We start from the raw sequence: 21808 nt of genomic DNA, 5'->3' as shown, positions 1-21808 counted from the left end.
ACTTAAGGAGCTGTATGGCCCTGGGCAAGTCACTTAAACTCTCTCAGTCTCAAATTCCTCACCTGTAACATAGGGATAATAACAGAACCTGTTGTAAGGATCTACTGAGATGGGGTAGTACAATGCTTTGCAAACTTTAGAATACTATATAAATGCTAGCTATTTTTATAAGAACGGCTCTATGTGAGCGGGAGGTGGAGGGATCTATATGGAGAAATATAGGTAATGTAAAAACAAATGTTATTAAAGTGATTTTTAAAATCCCTTTTACAAGCTAAAAAAAAAGCAAGGAGGAAGAAGTAGAGGTTTCCTTTCAAGTTAAAATAACCAGATCTCAGAGTTGGAAATGCATCTAGAGGTCAGCTAGTACAAGGCATACCTAAAGCAGCATTTTCTCTACAGCATATATGACAAATGGTCACCCTGCTTCCACTCAAATACCTTCACAGGCTAGGAATTGGAAACCTTAGGAGGTCACCCTTCCATCACTGGTCAGCTGTAAGTGCCAGGGATTTCTCCCTTATTCTGAGCTTTTCAAGCCGCCCGTATAGATTTTTGTAACCAGGGATGCCACACCAGGGAGCAGAGGATATTTGGTCATTTAAAAAAGGGGTCTGTCTGCTGATAGAAAGGGTACATTCGGATGCCAATGGAAGGAGGGCAGACAGACTTGTCCCCAGGCTTCCATTTCAATAAACTTTATTTCCATGACAAGGCACGCACAAGGGTTGCCAATGTCAACATGTAAGGCTCTGGTGTTTACCACTGTGACAGCCTGCTGCTCAGATGCAGCCTGGTTATGTTTTGCACATATTAGTTTTGGACAGAGGTTGCTGTGAAAATTTTTCTTCAGATTTCTTGTGGGGGAGATTTAGCATCTGGCAACATGGTGTCCGGCTGTGAGGAGTTTTCTAACAAGCAAGGGCTAGCAGTTGTCATTACTCACTCGGTAGAGATACCCTTCAGAGAGAAGAGCTAAAAGGACATCTGCCGGGTGAGCTAACGGGAACCTCTTCCTGGGAAAGGCAAGCAACAAGGAGGCTCTAGTGTACCTCAGCTCTTGGCCTGGAAGAGACCACTGAGGAAGCTATGAGGGGGCTAGCAAAAAGGCAACCAGAAGTAATCCCTTGCATTTTAATTTGGGCAGGGAGAAGAAGGGGGAGGTCATCTGAAGGGGACAAAAAAATAGCACGAATGTTCCTTTAGTGGTATCCACGCTGGCTGCTCATTGGCTGCAGCTAATTTGGTATTCTGAATATTCAGTGAACTGATCTAATACTTTAATAAAATTAGGAACTGAGGTGAAAGGATGATGCACAGAGGAGGATTTTCCTCCCCAGCCATTTTCTCTTGAAGGCAGTGACCTCTACTTTTAATGAGCTGAAAGACACTTTGCCATCATCTGGGTGACTGGAGAGGGAATCCCAGGGTGAGGCCAGAGTCTGACAAGACTCTAAATATGCTGGGGTGAATGCTTGGGTGAATACCGCCTTGCCTCCTTGCTGACTCCTAATTTTCCCATTTCACCAGTGCCCAAAGCAGCCAGTTGCATCCCACTGGGGAGGGTAGAAGGGAAAGAGAGAGGGAGGAGGTCACAATTCCCAGAGAGGGGTGGCACAGGAAGATTGGCCTAGTCCCTTCTGAAGCACCATTGGCACACTGGATGAATTCTAGGGTCAAGGTCAGCGTTCAAGTTTTCTCCAGGGAAAGGGGACAGCGAGTGGCCTTTAGTTTAGAAGCAAAATAGAAACCCTATATCAAACTTAGCACAGGCTTTGCCTTTCCCAAGCTTCCCAACAAATGTTGGTGCCCAAACCAGCTTGGGCCAGCCACATGGTCCCATTCAGTCCTGGAATGGTATCCCCTGGCCTCAGGAAGGGCAAGGCTCATGCCTATAATGCATGAACCTTGCAAAAGTCCAGCTCTCATGCTCAGGTACTAGGCGTTTCTCAAACACAGTAGAGTCACTGACAGCAGCTGATTAGAGACCTCTCCAAGGACAAAAATTATCTAACTCAGAGGTGTTCCCAAGAAGGATAGAAACAAACTGCCCAGCTACCACAGGCTCACAGGAAATGTCTACTTTCTAGATGGCACATTAACAGTTTGAAACAGTGGACTTTCTTCATGTTTTACTTCTAGGCTAGGTAGGTCTCTCTCAATGGGAAAATTATCTCCTTGGTTCCTTCCTTCTGCCATCATCTTTATATCACTACCCAAGGAGTCTTTCTAAAGCACTTATGTTGACTTCTGAGTGGCACATGAGGTCCTCTGCCTCCAACCTACCTGTCCAGCTTTATCTCCTATTCCCCTTTACGCAGTATCTAATATAGCCAAGCTGGACTACTCCTTATTCTCCATTTTGCCCTGCCTTCTCCCACCTCCTAATGTTTGCTCCTATTGTTTCCCATGCTTGGAATGAATACTCCTCCATACAGATCTCCATCAATTGAAGATGTTTCCAAGCCCAGCTCAATCAATCAATGGACAAGCATTTATCAAGTGCCTCCTATGAGCCAGACACTGTGCTAGGTTCTGTGGATACAAGTACAAAGAATGAAGCAATCACTAATCACAAGGAGTTTACATTGTAATGGAAGAAACCCAGCTACCACCACCTCTATGAAAGCTTCCCTGACCCTTGCCACCTTCTCTAGGATAGTGATTCCTCCCTTTTCAAGTTTCTCATAGAACTCACCCTAGATCTCTCTATGCATTTCACTCTTCTTTGCACCATATTGTGTTTCTATTCTTCGTCCCATTAGATTGTAAGCTCCTTGACAGCAGGCTTAGTTCTATATCTAGATTCATTTTCCCAACACAACCCCATGTCTTGTGCACTGCAGGTACTTCATAAATATTTGTTATGATGTCATGTCATTGAGAGAAGTGGCCAAAGAAGCCCATATCACACTCTGTCTGCCAATTTCTTGTGAGGGGGTTCAGGGAGGACTAGCACCTCTGGTATGAGGGCTTGCTGAGCCTTTTCAGGGCTGCTTATCCACCTTTGGTATCTGCCTTTCACCCAACTCTTACCTGTGGCTCCAAGAAGCTGTAGCACGTGCAATGGCCACATCTCGGTAAACCATCCAGGCAGATGGTCTATACCAGGCTGAGGATAACCAACAGCCCTCAAAACTGTTGGTGAGTTAGGGGATGTCTACCCCAAGCATGTGAAGGATTTCCCCAGCGGAATGAGTGCACGAGAACAATTTGTTCTGACAGCCATGAAGGCGGCTGAAGTAGATGCTGTGGAGCACTTAGAGCTTCATCAGACAAGGAAAATGCCAGGATCATCCACGGTATCCCAGGCCATCGCCAGTTGTCTTGACTGTCTTGCCACAGGACTCTGATGACTCTGGAAGAAAGAGTGAGGCTGATGACTTTGTGCAACTCTGCCTCACTTAAATCCAATCCACTCACAAGTAAAGACATCACCCTGTGACATCATTGGTCCCCTTTGAAAATGAAGGATGGACAACAATAACAATTTATTGTGAGAAAATGATTGTGAGGAAGCAACTTTCCTTCAGTCTATATCATGGGATGTTCAAGGTTGGTGTAGAGACTCTCTTTGCCTTCCCTAAAAAATACTCACCTGATGAATATTTGATGCATTTGTACATGGTCCATCCAGTTAAAGGACTATATTGGATGGTTCATAAGATCACAATTTAAAGCTAGAAAGGTCCTTAGAGGTCACCTAATCCAATCCCTTCATGGTATAAATGGAGAAAGTGAGGTTCAAAGAGGAGAAGTGGGGTAGAAGATCTGTCTGACAAATGGTGATTTGAATAAAACCTGGATAACCAGAAATCTTAGGGCTCAACATGTGCAAAACGTAACTCAGTAGCTTTTTACCTACACCTTCCCTCATTCTGAACTATTCTATTACCATTGAGGGTACCAATATCCTTGGTTCCTTACCACGTCTAGTTGTTGTAGAAGCTGCTAAATCTTCTGTTATCCTGATTGTGTTTCCATAAGATTTGAATTGTTTCTTTCTGGCTGCTTGCAATATTTTCTTCTTGACCTGGGAATTCTGGAATTTGGCTATAATATTCCTAGGAGTTTTCCTTTGGGGATCTCTTTCACGAGGTGATTGGTGGATTCTTTCAATTTCTATTTTACCCTCTGGTTCTAGAATGTCAGGGCAGTTTTCCTTAATAATTTCTTAAAGGATGATGTCTAGGCTCTTTTTTTAAATCATAGCTTTCAGGTAGTCCAATAATTTTTAAATTATCTCTCCTAGATCTACTTTCCAGGTCAGTTATTTTTCCAATGAGATATTTCACATTGTTTTCTATTTTTTTCATTCTTTTGGCTTTGTTTTATAATTGCTTGATTTCTCATAGAGTCATTAGCTTCCATTTGCTCCATTCTAATTTTTAAGGAATTATTTTCTTCAGTGAGCTTTTGGACTTCTTTTTCCATTTGGCCAATTCTGCTTTTTAAAGCATTCTTCTCCTCATTGGTTTTTTGGACCTCTTTTGCCATTTGGGTTAGGCTATTTTTGTAAGGTGTTATTTTCTTCAGTATTTTTTGGGTCTCCCTTAGCAAGCTGTTGACTCTTTTTTCCATGACTTTCTTGCATCACTTTCATATCTCTTCCCAATTTTTCCTCTATTTCTCTTACTTGCTTTTCAAAATCCTTTTTGAACTTTTCCATGGCCTGAGACCAATTCATATTTTTCTTGGAGGCTTTGGATGTAGGAGCTTTGACTTTGTTGTCTTCTTCTGGTTGTATGTTTTGATTTTCTTTGTCACCAAAGTAAGATTCTATAGTCTGAGCTTTTTTCCACTGTTTCCTCATATTCCCAGCCAATTACTTGAATTTTTAACTCTTTGTTAAGGTGGGACTCTGCTCAGTGTGGAAGGTGTACTGTCCCAAGCTTTGGGGGTTTTGTTCAGCTGTTTTCAGAGATGCTTCTAGGGATCTGTAAATTTTCAGTTCTTCCAAGATAGTATGATCAAAGTTGAGGTGTTTACTCCTTTCCTGGCCTGTGCTCCAGTCTATGAATGACCACAAGCACTCTTTTCTGCCTTTGAACTGTGCGGAGGATTCTCTCTACACCATCACCACAAGGTCCACCATGCCAGCATTCCTCCTTGCTCCAGAACATGACCCAGAACTGTGACTCAGATCCAAGCATGAGCAAAGCAAGAGAATCCTTCACCAGCAAAGAGATCCCTGCAATCCCCCTCTGATCAGCCACTCGATTCCCCACTGTCTGTGGGCCAAGAGCTCCAGAAGCAGCCATGGCTGCTACTGTCTCAGGACTGCACCAGGGCTGGGGCCAGGCCATGCTCCTCTCTCACCCAGGTTCAACAGACCTTTTGTACTGACCTTCTAAGTTGTCTTCGGCGTTTGTGGGTTGAGAAGTCTGGAAACCACCACAGCTCACCTTGATTCAGTCCCCTGATGCCTGCCCCAGGTTCGCTGATAACTTGTCTTTGCCTGTACAGCCCATGCTGAACTGTACTCCTCTCCCAGGCCAGTGCAAACAGACCTTTCCCATCGACCATCCAAGTTGTCTTGGGCTGGAAATTGGTTTCACTCTGTCTTTTTGTGGGTTCTGCTGCTCTAGAATTTGTTTAGAGCCATTTTTACAGGTATCTGGAGGGGTTTGGGAGAGAGCTCAAGCAAGTCACTGCTTTTACTTTGCCATCTTGGCTATGCCCCATATGCCAAGATTTCTTAAGAAGCTAGTAGGGATTTGTCATTCATGAACCTCTCTAATGCCTCCTTAGAAGCTGTTTGTATCTCAACCTGCCTTCCCTCTTAGGGGAATGAATTCATTTAGCCTTAACATGGCTCTGTCTGATTTTAAGTGCCATCCTCTGGTTTGGCAAGGCTTGGTGAACTCCTATTCATTATACCGAGACTCTTTCACCTAGAAGGCACAGTAGATAGAGCACTGGGCCTGGAGTCAGGAAGACCTGAGTTCAAATCTAGCCTCAGAGACTTCCTAGTTGTGTGACCCTGGGCAAATCACTTAATATCTATTTGCTTTGGTTTCCTCAACTGTAGAATGGGGATAATAAGAGTACCTACTTTGCAGGGCTGTTGTAAGGATCAGATGAGACAATATGTGTAAAATCTTTAGCAGAGTACCCCGAACATTTTGATGTTGGTCAGTAGTATCTGACTCTTCATGATCCCATTTGGGGTTTTCTTGGCAAAAATACAAGAGTGATTTGCTGTATTTTACAGATAAGGGTCATGCAGCTGGTAAGTGTCTGAGGCTAGATTTGAACTCAGGAAGATGAGTCTTTCTAACTCTAGGCCCAGTGTTCTATACACTGCACCACCCTAGAACTGCCCTAGAACATAGCAGGCACTTAATAAATGCTTTTTTCCTTCCTTCACTACCCTACTAATGTCATTCCTATCTCTTCTTAGTCTTTGTCTTTCCAACTGAAGTACTAATTTTTTTTAATGATTTAATCTTTTCGAAGGTGGAAACGTCCTTTGTTGTCTAAATAATTTCATTTGCCCTTTTCTGGACTTTCGTTGGTTCTGATAGGTTTGTCCTGAAATATGGTAGCCACAATTGCATATAATAGTCTATATTCAGATGAGGTGTGGTTGATAAAAGAATTGTCTGATGGAGCTTCCAATGAAGGGAATCCCTTCACCAATGTACATCAGCACCTGCTTGTAACTTGGAGTCTTAGACACTTACTTGGGGCACAGAGGTGATAAGTGACTTGCCCAGGGTCATGTAGCCAGTATGTGTCAAAAGTGGGACTCGAAGCCAAGTGTTTCCTGAGTTTTCCATCATGTTTCCTTTATGGTTAAAAAAAAAAGAATGCAATGAATCACTTCTTCCTGATTCTACTGCCTTGTTGCCTTTATGGTTTAAAAAAAAGAATACAATAAATCACTTCAACAATCATATATTAAATACCTATCATATGAAATCTGGCCTCAGACACTTGACACTAGCTGTGTGACCCTAAGCAAGTCATTTAACCCCAATTGCCTCACCAAAAAAAATATACCTATTATATGAAAGGTAATGAGAATACAACAACAAAGAAAAACTCCCTGTCCTCAAGGAGTTTACATTCTACTTCCAGTACTACTTCTCCTTAGTAAATGAGGCTGAGTTTAGGCCTTTCTCTGATAGTTGACATTCAGTAGGTGACTCAGTCGAAGCCTGCATTTTGAATACAGTATGTGGGGGAAAAGACCTTCACTTTCAAAGCATTAGAGGAAGAATTGGCTTCTCATTCAGAGTTAAGAGACTATTATGACCTCCCATGTTACTCCTGGTTCATTTATAATCAGCTTTTTCATTATCTTGCAGTGAAGCCAGCCCAGAATCACATTAATTGCCTATAACTACAGTCGGGTGGTTCATTTATTCTATTAATTTGGAGTATCCAAAATGGTTTAACCTCTATTTTTGTTTAAAATGCTTTTCTTTGGCTTTGTAACCTCTGTTGTAACTGGAGCTAAATAGCCACATGTACGCGCGCACACACGCACACACACACACACACACACACACACACACACACACATATTCAGGTGGATGGAATAGTCAATGTAATTTGAGAGGTGCCTGTAAGAATCTTCCTTCTCAGGTATACTCTCCACCAGGTGTCCAAAATTCCACCCAGCCTTTCTTCTTATGAAGTAAGCATTACTTTGCTCCAAGCATCTTTGTTGGACAGGTGACCCTTCCAAAAGGTAGTACCTGACTGAACCCTAAGTCAGGAAACCAAGGTTCTAGATTTGGCTCAGGCACCAAGTAACAGTATGACCCTGGGCAAATCATCTAACTTCTCTGACCTTTAGATTCCTCACTGATGAAATGGGGACAATATACCTTTCTCACCTTTCCCATATAGCCTGTTGAAATTCAGATGAGATAGTGTATGTAAAAGTCCTTTGGAAATTGTAAAGTATTATGCAGATGTAAGGTAATAATAATAATAATAATGATAAGAAAACTTTCCTTCCCTAAAAAGAAAGATCTTGGGGCCACATGGGAATTCAAAGGGGATGTTATTGCACAGGGTAAAAGAAGGCTTAAAGGATATTGGGAGGAAAATCATAGATTCCCTGTACCAGAACACATCCACACACAAAATAACTCAATTAAATGAAAACGTATAAGTCCCTCCCTATGTGTATGACACAGTGTGGTGCAGTGGCTAGAGAGCTAGCTAGCCTTGGAGCCAGAAAGACATGGGTTCAAGTCCCGACTCTGACACATACTGGCTGTGTGACCTTGGGCATCTTAAACTCTCAGTGCCTCTAGACAACTGTCTAAAGCTGTAAGATTCCAAACAGTTGCAGATCTGCATTGGTAGGGGAAATTTTCTCACCATGAGCTACCTACCACCAATGAAATCACAGGTCTAGATCCAAAAAACTGTAAGGTGAAAGGCGATGTGGCCTGACGTATAGATTCAGGAAGACCTAATTTCAAGTCTCGCCTCTGACCATGGGCAAGTCATTTAACTATCAAGGCCCCCAGACAACTCTCTTCTGCGTTGGTAAAGGAATTTCCACGCCAGGAGTTCCCTATGCCAACAAAATCACAAATTGAGAATTTAAAGTTACAAAGTATTGTACTTGATGCTGGGGAAACAAAGAGATATAATACAGACTCTTCTTTTGGGCTTATAAAAGGTGAGGCGTGGTGAGGAATTTAACACATAAACAAGGAATATAATACAAGGTAGAATGAGTGTAGGGGCAAAAGAAGGCTACAGACAAATTTGAGCAGGGAGAGGATGTTTTCAGCTTGGTAGATCAGGGAAGGCTTCCCAGAGGATACGGCATCTGAGCTGAGCTTTGGAGAAAGAGAAGGATTTTACAACACATATATCTCCTCTTGTGCTTTTCTGAACTTGGGAATCTCCATAACCTGTAGAGTAAACATGTTTCATTGGTCTCCTCTGAGTCTCATAATGGAAAAATCTTTCCATGCATGGGAATTTCAAGCCAAGCAAATTAATTACAGCCCAAGGCCAAGGGCTCTTGCCTTGCTTGCGATGGGAGGCTGTGGTATTGGCCTAGAGGAGGCTGCATGCATTTTGGCAACAAGTGCTGAAGAAGAACCCCAGTGGTACCTCGGAGGCTAAGGAAGGATAGAGTGAGTGAAAAGAGGAGAAACAAGCTTCTACATGGTAATCCGCACCACTTAGGCCAAGCTCCCATTTCATGAGGTACAAGGGAAGATTGTGGGTCTGGATAAATAAATAGCTTATCCAGGATGTAGGAAATACAGTAGTTTCTAATTTCATCTACAAAAAGGAAAACAAAGCATTTCAGCTGCATTGGCTGATTGCCAAAGCTACGTGGTGATTCTTTGTTAGAATCACTATCCATTTCTTTGTTCTTTTCATGTCATTTATTGCACCGTGGAAGAAGAAAGTTCAAATGTCCCACCAACTCTTGCAATTGGATGGTGATGGGTGGAGGTTTGGGGGGAAGGTTAACGTTTGTGTGTTTCATTTTTAATAATGTGGCTGAGGACTAGAAGAAGCATTTTACATTTCCCCATCCCTTGGAAGAGAGCTAACAGGAAAAAACCATTTCTAGAGCAGATAAGTGAAGGAGGAGAGAGAAATGAAATAGAATAAGAAAAGACTGTGTCAAACCTCTAGAAGAAAAATCTCATGTATACTTTGGAGGATATGAGAAGGATAAAGTAAATTGGAAAGTAAGAAACATTAAGGTCATCAGATCTTCTGGGGTGAAAAAAAGTCACATAATAATGGCTTGGCCAGAAAGGGAAGGTATTAGAAATTCATAGGAAAATAGGATCACAGATATAGAGCTAAAGGGGATTTTTGAGGCCGTGACTCGATTTACAGATAAGAAAACTAGGCTGAGAAAGTTTAAATGACTTGTTCAGGAGGGAAAAGAAAAGTATTTATATAGTGCCTACTATGTGCCAGGCAATATGCTAAGATCTTTTTTTAACCAATATTATTTCATTTGTTCCTTACCACAACCTGCAAGGTAGGTGCTATGATTATCCCTATTTTACATATAAGGAAACTGAGGCAGACAGAGGTTAGGTGACTTGTCCAGGATCACACAGCTAGAAAATCCTTCTGAAGAAGGATCTGAATGACAAACTTCCTGAATCCACTGCACTGCCTACCTTCTCTATTTGGAAAGAAAAGAAACCATAACTTGCCCCAGGGCCCCAAATGTGGACAAGGTACAATAATGCTCTCCATATAAGGACTTGGGGTGGGGTTCTCATCATAACTCCTACTTGTACCAAGTCAGGTTCCCCCCAAAGCAAAGCTGGCTAGCTGCATTTCTACCTCGGGGCTCTAAGGGTACCTCTAAGGGTTTGAGGTATCCCTAAAGCTATTGGCTCAAATCTCTGCTCTAGTGTTTTCCCCAGTATCTCCTCAATATGATCTGACCAGTGCCAGTCAAAAACTCCTCAATTTTACATTGATTAGTACCTACAATAATTTAGCCAATTAGCGTTGATTAACTTGTACAAAAGGAATATTGGCAGAGAAAGTACAGCAGGAGTAGAAATACAAAACATGGGGACACATTCCTCCCTCTATCTTTTCAGTTTCTCCTGATTTCCCACCAGGCCTCACTCCTCTGGACTCCAGCATGCCCATGAGCGGGGTGTCCCTCACCCATTTTTAGCTTCTTTTTGGATGTTGTCTTCCTCCATTAGATTGTGAGCTCCTTGGAGACAGGGACTGTCTTCTTTTCCATTTCTTTGTTTCCCCAGTACATACACAATGCCTATCACATAGTAGGCACTTAATAAATGTTTGTTGATTGATTGACTGACGAGGGAGAGAAGACTCCTGCCCCCACCCCCAAGTTCTCTTTTGAATGTAGCATATATGATGGACAAAGTCACTCCCTTACTTGCTTACAGCATCTCAGGTGCCAAGGTGATCACTACCTCATGGGTGAAGAAAGTCTCTCCCAAGGGCTGTATTGGTGCCTCACTGAGCCCGACTACTGAGAAATGCCGGTACAGATGCCAGTTCATAGACCTTTTGAGATTTCACAAGGTCATACATGGCCTACCATGTTCCATAGCCAACACTCCTTCACCAACAGTATTCAAGAACAAGAGGGGCAGCTAGGTGGCGCAGTGGATAGAACACTAGCCCTGAAGTCAGGAGGACCTGAGTTCAAATCCAGCCTCAGACCAAACATTTGATGCTGTGTGACCCTGGGCAAGTCACTTAACCCCAATTGCCTTTAAAAAAAAAACCAGGAAAGAGAAACCACAAAGAAACAGAAGAGGTACCACGTCTCCAGGCACCCATGAGGAGCCTGGTCACCGCTGCCACTACTACTGCCTCTCTCCCCACCCAGAAGCTTACAACAGTCCTTGTCTCAGTCATTGCCGGGAAAAAGAGCTAAATTACTGGAGACCTTAGTAGTCACACTCAGTTCTGGCTCAGCAGCCAATCAAAAAAGCCCACCTTTGACACGTGGTAAGAAGAGCAGGGAAAAATGTCATGGAACACTTGTGAGCGCTCTGAAGTCCACATGGGGCATTGACTCAGGCAGAACATGCCACAGAGGCTCACAAGCTTTCACTGGCTAGTCCTGCATTACAAACAATACCTGCTACTTGGGAGTCAGATGGGGAAAAGGACTCTGGGGCAGCTGGTAGTGAACAAAGAAATACTAGAAATTAGATATTTTGTGTACAAAGGTAGGCTTCTTGACTCTTGGTGTATTAAAAAATAGAGAAATGGAAAGAACCTCTTTGTATGCCCTGTTAATAGTAACCTAGACATCTGGGGACAGTAATAAACCAAAACTCAAGAGATTTATCAAAGAAGCCCAAGCAGAGTAGAATTTCAGTAATGGAAATAGAGTGAATAGTCTTTTTTCTCCTTAAATTAATCGATTGCTTTTATTTTAACATCCCCTTCACTACCAAATATGTCTCTTCTCTCTCCTCCCCAGTAAGCCATCCCTTGTAACAAAAATTTTAAAAGAGGAGAAAAAAATTCAACAAAACCAGCCAACGTATCACACGTATTGATCAATATTGTCATTCAGTTGTTTTCAGTCATGTCTGACTCTTTATGACTCCATTTAGGGTTTTCTTGGCAAAGTTACTGGCGTGGTTTGTCATATCCTCCTTCAGTTCATTTGCCAGCTGAGGAAACTGAGGCAAACAGGGTTAAGTGACTTGCCCAGGGTCACACAGCTAGTAAACGTCTGAGGCGAGATTTGAACTCAGGAAGATGTCTTCCTGACTCCAGGACTGGCACTCTATCCGCTGCACCACCTAGCTGCCCCTATTGAGAGGGGCAATACAAAATAGTCTTTACAAGAGGGGTAAAGAAATATGAAGCCTTCAAGAATGAAATGCTGATGGTATAGCCAGGTTTGATTAAATTAAGAGGAAACAAGAAAGTTGTCTAAAGAGTTTGGTTTTGAGCTCCAGGCCCACATCTCCAATTGCCTATTGGACATCTCCAACTTAATATCCTTTGGTTATGTCAAATTCAAACGTTCCAGAATGGAATACGACCTTTGCAACCCATCTCTCCTCTAAACGTCTCTTTTTCTGATGATGGTACCACCCTCCTTTCAAGTCACTGTGGCCTCAGGATCAGCCTTTTCTTACCAGCCAATCAGCTGACAAGACTTGCTGATACCACCTCCATCACTGTCTGTCATGCCTTCTCTTCATTCATACAGCTACCACCCTAGTTCAGGTCTTCATCACCTCTTGCCTGGATTACAGCAATAGCCCTTTAATTGGATTCCTGGCTCCTAGTTTCTTCCTTCTCCATTCACATAGCTGCCAAAACAGTCTTTCTTAAGCCCAGTTTGAATCCTTTTATCTACTTCTCAAGAACCTTCAATGACTTTCTGCTGCCTCTAAGATAAAATACAAACCCCTCAGTTTGGCACCTCTAGCTCTTCACGGTATGGCTCCAGCCCACTTTTCCAGGTTGTTGGGTTTTTTTCCCCAATTCCTCCTTTTAAATACTCCTGTTCAAATACTCAAAAACTTCCTCATAATTAAATGCCCCAGAGTTCAGTGGGCTACCTCATAGAGTAGCAATTTCCCTGTGACTGTTCTGATCCAAAGGATGAGGCTAGATGTCTCATTGTTAGGTGATGTTGTAGATGAAATTTATGGATGACCTCTGAGGCTCCTTCTAATCCTGTCAATAATTACAGTAGTCTATCTTTCATGTTTAGAGCCTAGCCCAGTGCCTGACACGTAGCAGATGCTTAATTTTTTAAAAATGTGCTGATTGGGGCAACTAGGTGGTGTGATGGATAGAGCACTGACCCTGGAGTGAGAAGGATCTGAGTTCAAATATGACATCAGATACTTACTAGCTGTATTACTCTGGTCAGGTCACCGAACCCTCAATTGCCTCCGAAAAGTAAAAGTGTGCTAATTGATCAACACTTAAGCCTTCTTCTTCTTTTTAAGCTCAATTGATGAGTTTTGTTTTTACCTTACAAACATTTACAGATTATCCTCACTCGGTGAGAGGTCACTTACAGCAAAAGTAGAACAGTTAAGTAAAGCTGATGATCATGACCTCATGTGAAAGTGAACACAACATTTCACATATGTAGTATCCCTCCTACCACTCTATTTTTTTTAATTAACAGAAATCTATTTTGTCTCCCTCTTACCCATCACCTCATTGGAAAAGAAAGACAAAGAAAAGCAAATTTCTTGTAAAAATATGCATAACCAAGCTAAACAAATTCCCTCGAAGGCTATAGGATATGAAAATATATGTCTCATTCTGCACTTTTTTGTCTCTTAAAGGAATAAAACAGCATTTGTTGGAAAGAGAAAAATATTGTATGGTGGTATAGAAATTTAAGCCTGGAACTCAGTATTCAGGACTGGTCTCACAAGTATACAAAGAAGGCACCCACCTGAATAACATAACCAGTAGCCCTGCCCTAAAATATCTCCCACATACATTTCATAATCCCTGACATTCACTCTTAGAGGTTCATTCTTTTCTAACCTTTGTCTTCCAGAGGAGCCTCTTAAAAATTCATCCAAGTGAATGTAAATAGCAATTGTTTCTGTTCTGGCCACAAACTCTGAGGGTCTTCCCCTCCAAGATCGATTCTTTTGTGAAGGCAGACTAGGCCATCTTTGCCTCAATTCTTACCTAGCCTTTAACTACCAAATGGGTGTTGCCTCAGACAAACTGGGACCAGGAAAGACCTTAGCTTAAAAAAGCTAAAGTCTCCTGCTGCATCTGGGCCATCACCAGTCGTCCTGACCTATGTCTTGACACTGGACTCATATGACTCTGGAGGAGAGAGTGAGGCTGACAGATGACTTTACATGGTCCTACCTCACTTAAATCCAATCTACTTGCAAGTCAAGACATAACCCTCCTGATGTCATTGGTCCTCTTTGAGAATGAAGGACAAACAAATAAAAAGTTCAAGTACCCCCTTTTCCCAGTAATACCATTTGTCTTTTTTAGTTACCACCATAGGGGATCAGTTGACAGTCAGCTGAGAACAAATTATCAAAGCAATGGGAACATAGGATAAGTGTGGGAAGACCCCAAGCAGAAAGAGAAAGAAGGCTGAAAGAACCCCAAGATGAGTTTCACCTACCTTACGTTTCTGTTCAGGACTGGTTCTGCCTACGTTTAATGAATTTAAATGATTTTTAATTAATTACTACAATAATACATTTTGTGTATGTTTTGAAAGTTTTTCTTATCATTACCCTCAACACAGTGCTTACCACAAGAACCCATTAGCCAACAATAAAATCAAACATTAAATGTCCACCAAAACTCCAAACTCCAAAAGATGTACATCTTTTTTTTTTCTCATTTGAGTCCTCAGTGCTTATGGAATTGCATTATTTGTTCATTTATTTTTAGCATTCTATTTCTTTTCATTTTGAATTCCAAATTCTCTCTCTCCCTTAACTCCCCTGCCACCCATTGAAAAGGGAAGCAATATGATACCCATTATACATGTGAAGCCATGCAAAACATATTTCCACATTAGCCAGAAACATGTATATCTTAATCAAAGAGAGAAAAGATAAAATGGAACTGGGACAACTTCTGAGCTCACTTTGCATCCTTTTACATGTTCCTATATTTTCTTGGATGTTTCATATTTGTCATGCTACTCTATCACATACGTGAACAGGCACAGTTTAGTCAGCCATTTTCTAACCATTACACATACAAGGCATTTCCAGTTTGTTTTTACTATTGCAAATAAAGTAGCTAGAAATACTTTTGATACACATAGGCTTTGTACTCTTTTTCATGGTATGTTTCAAATCAATCCAGAATCAAGGGGAGTCTATTCTGTGATTCTTGTGGGATACTCCCAAATTACCCTCCAAAAAAGCTTGTCCCAACTGCATCAGGCACTATATTACAGATACTATATTATATTATTCACTGTAGCAGCAACAATACCTATGCCATAGTCCCATAATATAGTACCTGATGTGACTAAGTTGCTTAGTGAATTGAATCCAAGATTTGGAGTTATTGAAGGCCTGAGTTCAAATCCTGCCTAAGACATACCTGCTAGCTGAGTGATTTGGGAAACATTAAATTCCCAATTTTAAATTAAATTCTCAAAATTAAATTAAACTCCCCATCCTGCTTCAGAACTTTAGGAAGACACAAATGCCCACAAGTACAAACAGACATTCAGTTTCCAGTGACCAGAGACAAAATAGCAGAATTTCTTTCCTTTGTTTGCCACCTTGAAGATTCATGTATGAGCTTTTGTCACTCACTCCTCTGTATTTTGGGGCTGGTGATGACAGGAAAAGAATCCCTAGGGCCAGCCTTGGAACTACTGGGGGGATACGGACCCTTCTCTCCTGTGTCAAAGAAGGAAGAATAAGGATGAAGTACCTGGGATGATGGGTTCGTAGATTTAGAGCAGGAAGAGACCCAAGAAGTCACCGAGGTCTTAATTTACAGGTGAGAAAACTGCATGGTGGAGGTTCAGGGACATGTACGTGCAAGGTCATACAGGGGCTAAGCGGGACACACTGGTGTTGAGAGAGTGGTCAGAGAACCAGACTGTTTGAAGACTTTCTCTGTTTCCTTCCCTGATACGGCAGAGAATATCTATGTTCCTTTATGTGTCAATATAGATTTATTTTTATGTCTTCTATTTAAATTTATGGAGGAAGGAAAAAACCACTATGCAAATTACAAAATGATGATAACAGACCGAGAAGCACATGACCGACTAGAAAGAAAGGGATGGTTTCCCAAAAGTAATGGGATTTTCTACTTCAAAGTGCTTTTTAAATGATGCACTAAAACTCCTTTGAGAGTGAGAGGGGAAGAAACCTCAAGGCCAGGTGACTGAGAAACTCAGGACCCACAAGTCTGAGTGATGGGTTGCAGGGGTCACTGTGGGGACAGCTCCGTGGGGGAGTCAGACTGGAGTCCAGGGGATTCTGGGTTCTCCCTTCTGTCCTTGCACAGCGTTTTCCCCTCCAGAACTAATGTTCTGTCTTTCAAGAACCCAAGGTTAATTACAATTGGGACTTTTACTACAGAAGTAAACATTGAATACTGGGTGAATATGTGCCTCTGTGTGTGTGTGTGTGTGTGTGTGTGTGTGTATGTGTGTGTGTGTGTGTGTATGTGTGTGTGTGTGTGTGTGTATCTGTGTGTGATGTGCTCTCTTATTGCAACAAATGACAACGCTCAACCACAGAGAGGTAATATGGTGATAGGTGGATGGATGCATAACAACAGTCATATAGCCCTTCAAGGTTTACAAAGCACTTCATGCATATTATCTCACTTCATCCTCATAACAATCCTGTGAGGGAGATGCTATTGTTATCCTGCTTTTACAAATGAGAAACCTGAGGCTGAGAGGATGTCTCCGGTTTAGTGATATCAGAAAACCTGGGATTTACCTGGCTAATCCAGAATCTTAGGGTTCTTTCCAATTCTGCAATGACCTTGGCTCCGATAAGGAATGCCTGAATGACAATCCTTACAGAATTTATTTTGAAGAGGTTTGCTGTCCGCAGTGTGCTTCATTTGTTGAATGCAGCCTTTTGACTGAGTAAGTTTTACAGAACAAATCCTCTTATTAAGGGGATTTGTTCTGTGAAGTTTGGATTGAATCAAAGGGCCGCACTTGAGGACCTAGAGGGCCATATGCAGCCTCAAGGCCAAAGGTTCCCCACTCCTGGACTAGATGGACCTTTAAGGTCCCTTCCACCTCTGCCTTTCTTCCCAAGTTTTCCTACACCTAAAATGCCCTCATCCCATGTCAACCTAGTAAAATCTTTTCCATCCTTCAAGACCCAATTTAGATGCTATCCTTTCCATGAAGGCTTCTCTGATCCCCACACGCACAGTTAGAAATTATTTTTCCTTCTTCAGACCTTGCATAGCATTTTGTCTCTGCTTCTTTCATACTGATAATATTGCATCTCATAGTAGTTATTTGCTATTAATTTTAAAATTAATCTTGAATCTTGGAAGCTTCATTGGATCTTTCCATATCACCAATACCCAATCCAATCCAGTCAAGTACACATTTATTAAGCAACCACTATGTGCCATGAAGGGGGATACAATTAATTTTTTTTTTAAAGACGATCTCTGCCCTCAAGCAGCTTACAATCTAAGAGTGGGAGAAGAAACGACAATTAAAAGGAGTCAGGAAGGGGACACCTTGTTGTTTGAAGCTGAAACCAGGAAGAACAGAAGAATTGAATGAGCCAAAAAGTCCAGTTTCTGCCCTCTATACAGGCAGACATTGGAATTAGTTTGGTACTCCGGCCTCCAACCCTCCCATCAGAGAGGAGAAGAGTCTGAGGGAGGTGGCATCAGTCAAAGCCTGAGTTAGCGGCACTGTGATGAAATTAGAGGTGATAAGCTTAACCTGGGAGGGGCATTGTGTGCAGCTGAAACCAGGCAGGGCAGCAGCAGATGCAGAGTGGAGAATCTGAATAACCCTTTGCTTTGCTCCAGAGTTGAAAGCCACTCCTTGCTGAGATGGTTATATACCAGATGTGCTGGGCTGGGGCTAGGTTATTCGTAGCTGGAACTGGCAAAGCTACAGTATCCTTTCATGTGTTGTGAACTCCATGAGAATGGGAACTGTCTTATTTATCTCTGACGATCCCTTCCCCCTCTCCCTAGCACAGAGCTCTGCATTAATAAATATTAAATAATACAGAATTCGGTTCTCTCCTTCCCACCTGCCCCCAGTAGTCCAGGGCAAATCTAAACCAAAGATTGTCTGCCTCCCACCATCTGTGAAAGTGAAAACCCTTGTTTGGCAGCTGCTTTAGTGCAACAGGAATAAAGAAAAGAATTTTGACTTCGGAATCAGGAGACTATGGTTCAAATCTCACCTTTATCACTGTATGCCCTTCAACAAGTGATCTGACCTTTCTGAACCTCATTTATCAAATGAGTACTTATAAAATAGTTTATTTTTTTATTTTTTTTAGCAAAAAGTATTTTTAAATGAATTGAGCAAATTAAAACAACAACAAATTCCTTACTACATGACTGCATAGACACCACCTCTCTATCAAGAGCTGAACAATGAGTCTCATCTGTGTTGTTTTGGGCTCCTGGTTTCTGCTTACTTTGATCAAAATTCTAAAGTCTTTCAAAGTTGTTTTTCTGCACAATGTTGTTATCATTGCATCAATTCTCCTAGTTCTGATCACTTCACTCCACAACAATTCATAAGTTTTTTAAATTTCCTCTTAAATTAACCATTTCATCATGTCATATGGCATAATAATATTCCATGAAATTCATATGCCACCATTCCTTTAACCATTCCCCAATAGGAGGCTACCTCAGTTTCCAATTCTTGTCTAACATGAAGATAGCTACTATAAATATTTCTGTAATACAGACTTCTTTTGATCTGAGCAGGCTCTTAACTTGGTGTCCATGAAATTTTTAAAAATTTTGATATATTTCAGTAGAATTGGTTTCCTTTGTGATCCTGTATATTTTATTTTATGCATCTTAAAATATTATTTTAAGGAGTCAGTAGGTTTCATCAGATTGTCAAAGGGGTCAAGGACACAAAAAAAGGTTAAGAACCCCCCTAAACTAGAGGATCCCTAAAGCCCTTTTGAGTTCTAAATCTATAATCATTCCCAGAATCGCATCTGGATCATTTGAGTGAAACCATACTGACCAAGGTATTCACAACTATGTCTTGCCTCTCCAGCTCCATGCACACAGTATGCCCCACTACTTGTAAAGAGTCACCCCAAGTTAGGTTTAGGCAGCACTATTCCCAACTGTTGGCTGACAAAGCCTTCAGGAAATTCAGAGGGGAGCTTTGCACCCATAGCTATACTCAAGCCTGAGAGGCCCAAATTATGAACATTTAAAATAAAAGAAAAGCAATCAGCCCCACCATCTTTGGCAAGGCGTACCAGGAAATAGTTGGAAACCTGCTAGCATGCTTTTTGCTCTCCCGTTTCTTGTACTTAGGTTGACCTCTGCTGGGTAAATGCTGAATCACAGTGGATTTTATAGAAGTTAATGTGATTTTTTTAATAGTTTCTAACTATTAGGAGTATTAACATGTGGTATGGAAAATTTAGTTTGCTTTCTCAGGAGAAACGAAAGAACATGTTGTGGTGAGGGCATAATGATGGCTTTTTTAGTTATCTTACTGAGGAGGGCAGTTGTTGGACACATTGGGTAAACTGGTTTTGCCACTTACTGCCTATGTAACCCCAGGCACATCACAACCTCCCTGGACCTCAGTGTCTTCACATTTAACATGAGAGGGTTGGAAAACAACTTTGAAAGACTGTAGAACTCTGATCAATGCAATGAAAAATCACAAGTCCAGAGCACTGAAGATGAAACGTAGCACCCACCTACTGCCTAAGGGGTCCACGACAGAAAAAGATTAAGAATCCTGAAACTAGAGATATCTAAAGTCCCTTTCAGTTCTAAATCTATGATGGACTGTGGTGAGTGACTTAAAACAGTGACGGATTTAAAATGAAGGATGAAACATAACATTTTTAGACATGGCCAAGATGAGGATATGTTTTGCTGAGTTATGCACACTTTTATGAGTTTTTTCCTTTTTTTTATTGCTAAATTGGGGAAACAGTGGGAGAAAAGATAATAAATGCTTGTAGAGATTAATTAATTACTTAATTGAAAATGAGTAAGTTGGGCTGGATGATCTCAAAGGTCCCTTCCAACTCTGAGTCTATGAATTTAAAACCATAAGAAAATTGGGGCACTGGAGATAACCCTGAATCTGGGGTGAGAGGACCTGAGTTCAAACCCTAGTTCTGCTCCCTACTACCTTTGTGGTCGGAGCTCTCTGTGGATCCGTTCTGCCAGCAAAATGAGATGACTTTGGAGGTCCTTTCCAGCTCAATCAACTCAACAAGCACGACTATGTGCTAGGCATTAAGTATATAAAGAGAAGCATGAAAGTCTACCTTCAAGGAGCTTATGTTCAACTGGGAGAAAAGAACACTCATAAACAGGAAATACAAAATACTTTAAAAACAAACACAACCAATTTTGAGGGGTCAGGGAAAAGCACTAATAACTGGGAGGACCAGGGAGATGAAGGAGAAGAAGGGGAGCATTTTAGCCTCATGATCCTTGAATCTATATTATCTCCGTGTATATAGTATAAAAACAGCTAAACAGGAAGGCAAGAACAATTTGGAATTCAATGTGTTCTGGGATTGGATGACCTCCAAAGGTCAGAAGGGACAGATTGAGCACAGTGTTGAACTTTCAGTCAAGAAAACCTTGACTCAATGGGGTAGAAGCTAGACTGATCTGTACTCAATATATAGGCTGTCCTTTTCCCTCCAAATATAGAATGATTATACTTTTATGTGTTTGTTATATTAAATGCTTGTACATGATCTGGGACAAGCCAGACATATGACACATCCAAGCTCTACTCTGAGATTTCACAGTAAACTACAGCATCCATTTGGACTTCTCTACCATATCCCAGTAAATTCATTATTGGGAAATCCCATCATCTTGCAAGATCTAATCAACCTCATACCTCATCAATACCCCCTTGCTCCTGTGATTAGAGAGTGGAGCTATCAATTTCTCCATTTAGGGAGAATAGAACTGACATTTCCTCATTTCCCACCCTGCAGCACTCATTTTGGACTTTTCTTTGAATTTTCTGGAAGCACTTAATTTTGGCCTTTTTTTCCCACTTTTCCACCATGTCCTTGTGCCTGATGTTTTCTTCTCCTCCCCCTCTTTTCTTTTGTGTGTCATCTTCCCACCCCTTCCACTCCCCCTTCCCCCATACACACACTCCAGAGCAGCTAGATGGTGAAGTAGATAGAGCATCAGCCTTGGAGTCAGGAAGATCTGAGTTCAAATTTGGCCTCAGATACTTACTGGCTTTGTGACCCTGGGCAACTCACTTAACCCTATTTGCCTCAGTTTCCTCATCTGTAAAATAGGCTGGAGAAGGAAATGGCCAACCACTCCAGTATCTTTGCCAAGGAAACTCTATGTACCAAAGTCCATGGGGTCACGTAGAGTTGGATACAACTGAACAGCAACAATTTCCCCCCTTAACTGTAAGATCTTTGAGGGAAGGAACTGTCTTTTTAATTTGTATTCCCAATCCTTAAAAGGCATAGTGCCTCCTGGCATATAGGAGGTGCTTAATAAATGTTTATGACTAACTAATTAGATAGGGACATAACGAGCCAAACAGAGTTATGAGTTTTAGCAGAGCCCCTGAACTCAGACCTCATCCAGGTAAGCAGAGTATAGACCAGTTTACAGAGGAAATAACTTCCTGATG

The sequence above is a fragment of the Phascolarctos cinereus genome, unplaced genomic scaffold, assembly GCF_003287225.1.
Source record: "Phascolarctos cinereus isolate Bilbo 61053 unplaced genomic scaffold, phaCin_HiC Scaffold_5;HRSCAF=322, whole genome shotgun sequence".
Lineage (NCBI taxonomy): Eukaryota > Metazoa > Chordata > Mammalia > Diprotodontia > Phascolarctidae > Phascolarctos > Phascolarctos cinereus.
This window is presented reverse-complemented; position numbering follows the sequence as displayed.